The sequence below is a fragment of the Protopterus annectens genome, chromosome 14.part0, assembly GCF_019279795.1.
Source record: "Protopterus annectens isolate FY-2018-M chromosome 14.part0, PAN1.0, whole genome shotgun sequence".
NCBI classification, from domain to species: Eukaryota; Metazoa; Chordata; order Ceratodontiformes; family Protopteridae; genus Protopterus; species Protopterus annectens.
In genome coordinates, this window is record NC_056748.1 from 1,151,440,845 (window position 1) to 1,151,445,844 (window position 5,000).

Here is a 5,000-nt window from a genome sequence, read left to right on the forward strand (position 1 = left end):
AAAAGGGAAAAAGAGAATCTACTTGTAACTGCTTCTGGTCATGATGTGTCTGGGTGGTATGCGGTATCCTATTTTTCCTAACCCTCTCCTCTTGGAGTGGTTGGCCACCGCAGGGAACTGGTTCTGCAAGTCCTGTGTGGTCTGGTGTGCATGATCTATTTGGATAACATCCAAAGGAGTCCGGGGGGATCTTTCTAAAAAAGGTCTGTGTGTAACTGAAGAATTAGCAGACGATGAAACTGCATGGAAAGAAGTCGAAGGAATTGGAGAAGAAACTGAAAAGGTGGTATTGGTCGACGTGGAACCTAAAGAGGAAATGGGTGAAGGCATCCCTGCAACAGACTTCTTAGGAAGAGGGGGGAAATCAAGTAAACTAAGTCTGGATTTGTGTCCATGGAAATCTGGCAAGAAACTGGAAAAAGAAGGATTAACAACAGGTAAGTGAGGAACATGGATTCTATTAGCAGAAGAAAGAGAGCATGGTTCTAACAAGGAAGCGGTGGAAACTGAAATAACCGGAGACAAGGAGGAAGTAACACCACTGGGATTAACTCTAGGACTGGAATGGAACGGGGTATCTGAAGGATGGTTAAGGGAGGAAGATTTGGAAGGTGCCACATCAACATATTGCCTGAAGTTCCTATTGAATCTGTTGGTGGCGGGGTAGTTTCGATGGTTCATGGTTTCAAAGTGTTGTTTAAAAGAGAACCTTCCAAATTGACCTTTCTGCTGGGTTTCATGTTTATTAAATCTATGGCTCTTGGGGATGAAATGATTGTAGTTATGTTTGTACAAATTGTAAGGAACAGAAGAGGGGTGGTCCCTGAATGACCCTTGTCTTGTGGGATAGTTGTCCTGATAATTCGAACTAACTGGAAAATCCTTAATGGGATAAGCGGAATTGGATTTGTATTGAAAAACATCCCTATCCAATTTCTGTTTCTTTTTAGCTATAATGGTGGCTATATGTCTAGAAAGTTTAGCTGAGACAGCATCATATATTGGTTTAATAAACATAAATTGTTATGTTGTAGAATGGAGGAGTTAAGAGACTCAATCTTTGACCTGAGATCAATAAGTTTACTAGAGTTATCTTGGAGAATGATTTTAAGGGAAGACAACCCAGTATCATTGTACAACTTACTAAGATCCTGGTGTAATTGAGAATTGGTGACTGTCCTATTAGGGAATCTACCAATCCGAAGCCCTTTAGGCACAATGTGTAAAGATAAACAGGCATTTAAGTATAGATTATCTAGTTCAATACTCTTGAAAACCATCAGCAATCTCTCAAGTCTAAAAATCAATGGTTTGCACTCTGACAACTCTTTAGAAACCCTGTTGTTAGCAGGTACATTGCAATTCACTGAGCAAGGAGAAACACCTGTAAATAGAAAAGGATTAAATGTCTCATGTTCCTGAAGAAAGAACATAATTTCATTATCCGGGGAGGTGTTACTATGGATGGAGGCATTAGTGATATGTCTTGGAACTTGATGTATGGATGCACTATTTATTTCTTGGTTAGATCTTTGATTATCCATCAAGTTGTGCGAAGGTTGAATGGATCTACCTTGTTGAAGTAGAGCTGAATTCTCATCTTGAAGCGTGGTGTTCTCTACTTGAAGCGTGGTGGAGGCCCCACCTGGAATGAAACTCTGACAAAATATTAAATCATGTGCAGACTCAGTTCTATTGTGAAAAGAGTCACAGCAAATGGCTGCGGTAGACCCATGAATGGCTGAGGTAGTGGCATTTAACATTTGTTTGGATGACAAACTATTTACATTGTCATGTGTAGTAATATTTCTGCTTAAAGATCTACTGCTGGACTGTGTAGCAGTTATGTTACTCTTTCCAAAATTAGTGTTTGTAGTAGTAATAGGAGTATCCCTGAAATGAATAACATTTGTGGTGCTGTCAGAACTAGGTGGTACTTCACTTCTGTATACACTCTCCTGTACTACACCAGATTCATCTTGTGAATCGGGTACAGTCAAACAACCTGGTGCTGAGGTGGAAAATGTAACATTCTTCTGAGTGGATTTGTGGAACTTATGAACTGTGGGATTAATACGGTTAGGAGATCTGGCATTGACATCTGTGGCCAATAGTTCATTCAATTCTGAATTGGCCTGATGTGTTACAAGCAAGGAAGAACTAGAGAATGCACAAGTGTGGATATCACTGGGGTATCTCTCATTACTTTCACAGTATTGGTCACCTTCTTGTCCTCTTTCAATACAACCTTCCCGTATTTCTAGACCATTTAAATGTGTTACAACAGGAGGGGTGAAACTGCGTTCATCTGGTAAACATTCGTCCACTCTGCGTGTCGTAGAAACAAATTCTTTATCTCTATCTGGGCACATACCAGAGTGGGAAGAACGTTCATCCCGCTGTGAATAATTCCTGTTAATGTCGTGAAACATACTATCCCTGAAAGCGCATTTGCGAGTTAAAGACTCAAGGTCTTTGTGATCACCAGGATCGCGCAAGACCACCTTTTTTGTTTTTGTTTTAAATACTACGTTCTTATTTTTCACATGTCCTTCTAACCTATGTTTATTACCCCCTAAAGATCCTGAATCCCCTATTTCAACTACATCATCTCTTGCTAGCACTTCACAAGTACCATTCACGTTTAGTGACTGAGGAAGCTGGTGTTGCGTAATGATAATATCGTCAGCCTGGTACTCCACATTGTCTGCTCTCTTTACAACCAAGGTAAAATTACTTGGTACCGTCTTGCAAGAACCAGTAGCATGTATGGTATCTGTAACGTAATATAACGTAAGGTTATCTCTATCTTTATTCGTAAACCTATCTTCCTCCTTTTTTCGAATACCAACCCTTCCACTAATTGTATCTAATGAGTTTGTCATGTATGATGCATCATTACTAGGAAGAGGTCCTGTGACATGTCTAGAACTAACAATGGATTCCTTGATGTTGTAGGGTGAAGCTTTGGAGTTTTTACTGTTGTTAGGTGTAGTGCCCTCTGGGAACATAACCGAATACCTTGGCTCTAACCCCAGTAATTCTTCTTCCCCTCTTACTGCTTCTTCTCCTTTCGATGTATCTATAGAGCAACCCAGAATAGACTCAGTACTGTTAGATGCCGATAAATCTGTTAGGTCATAACTAACTGATTATTGTTCTCAGTCGGTGGTGTGTCTAGGCTGTTATTATCTACTGACTCTGTGTTACGAGAATGTATAGCGTTACGAGAATGTATAGCTACTAACTCTGTGGTAGGAGAGTTTAAAGTATGAACTCTCGTGAGTGCACTAGAAATTCCTGGAAAATCACTAGGGAGAGGTTCGGACATGTACACTGGGCATATGGTAAGAATGTCCGGGTTATCATTTTCTTGATAAATAACGTCTTTGGTTATAGTAAGATTAATCAAGTTATGATTAGACAAATGTTTCAATATACTCGGCATTGCTTTGGAAATGTCATCTCCTTTAAATGCTTCCTGTACAATGAAACAACTATCAGACTCTGTAGATGCAGATGTAGACTTCGCCAAGCACTTATTAACTGAAGTGCACCGGTGGGAAATGGGCGACATATTGTCACGAGACAAATTTATTACTGACATCCTTTCACCAATCTGAGGATCTGTGAAGTTATGGGGTATAAGGTTTGTGTCATTTGAGCGCTTATCAGAGATCTTACCAGAGAAAATACAATAATCATTGCTTCCTTTTTTAACAGAGCTGGGAAATACAATTGATGAAGCGACTCTCTCTATAACATGAGAGGACTCCTTTTCTGTCATCTCAATCTCTGAAGATTGATGTCTCACTACATCATGAACAAAGCCAAAGGTAGACTTTGAGTCAGCGGCTGTGCAACAGCCAATTTGTTTACCCAACGTACTAGAAGTTGAAGACAATTTATTAGGGGGGTTATTGAACTTGGCAGATTTGCTAACTGCCCAGTCCACAGAGGGGGATTCACCTCCTGTGAAAAAGTCGAAAACTCTATTGAATGTTGTGAAACATCCGAAGTGTCTTGTGTGATCTCATATCTGGAGGAAATGGGCACCAAATTCGACAAGTATTGTGTAACATGAGTTGGTGTATGAACTCTGGGTTTCTGTCTAATGGAAACGAGTGCTAACTCTGGCGTGCATTCTGAAGTATGTTGTGTATCCTCAAGTCTGGAGGAAATGGGCGCCAGCTGCTGCGAATAGTCACTACCATGAGCTGGTGCATGAATTGATGCATGAACAGGCACCAATTCTTCCATGGAAGTAGTTGTAGTATTAGTTGTAGCTTTTCTGGCCCACTTAACCGCACAATCTTTGGAAGGAGCTGGTGTGATTGTAAAAGTTTCCTGTCCAGAAACAAGAGGCACCACATCCTCTTGCTCCTCCTTAACTGCACTGATCTTTACTGAGCAGTTTGTAGAAGGAGTTAAAACAATGCCATGTTTAGAGGAAAAGGGCGCCAAATCTCTGTGCGCTAAACCTGGCGTGCATTCCGAAGTGTGCGCTAAACCTGGCATGCATTTTGAAGTATGTTGTGTATCCTCAAATCTGGAGGAAATGGGCGCCAACTTTGGTGAGGGCGCCAGCTGCTGTGAATAGTCACTACCATGAGTTGGTGTAGAAATTGATGCATGAACGGGCACCCTCCTCTACATAATTCTATAGCAGCATTTTTAAGAGTGTGTGAAAATGATGTTAGACAGTTATTCAATACAAGATGTGACAATAAATGGTTTAATTTAACTCAACATGAAAAAACAGCTCTGATGGACTTAGTGAATGATAAAACCTTAAGAATTATGAAGGCAGATAAGGGGACAGGAGTAGTTTTGATGCGCCAAGAGGAATATGTTACTAGAATCGAAAATTCTTTACAGAATGATGATTTCTATGAAAAAGTTACCCTGCAGGAGGTACTCAATAGTTTTGCATATATTGATGAGTCTCTTAAGAAATTAGTCTCTAACCATGATATTACATATGAAGAATTTTCCTTCAT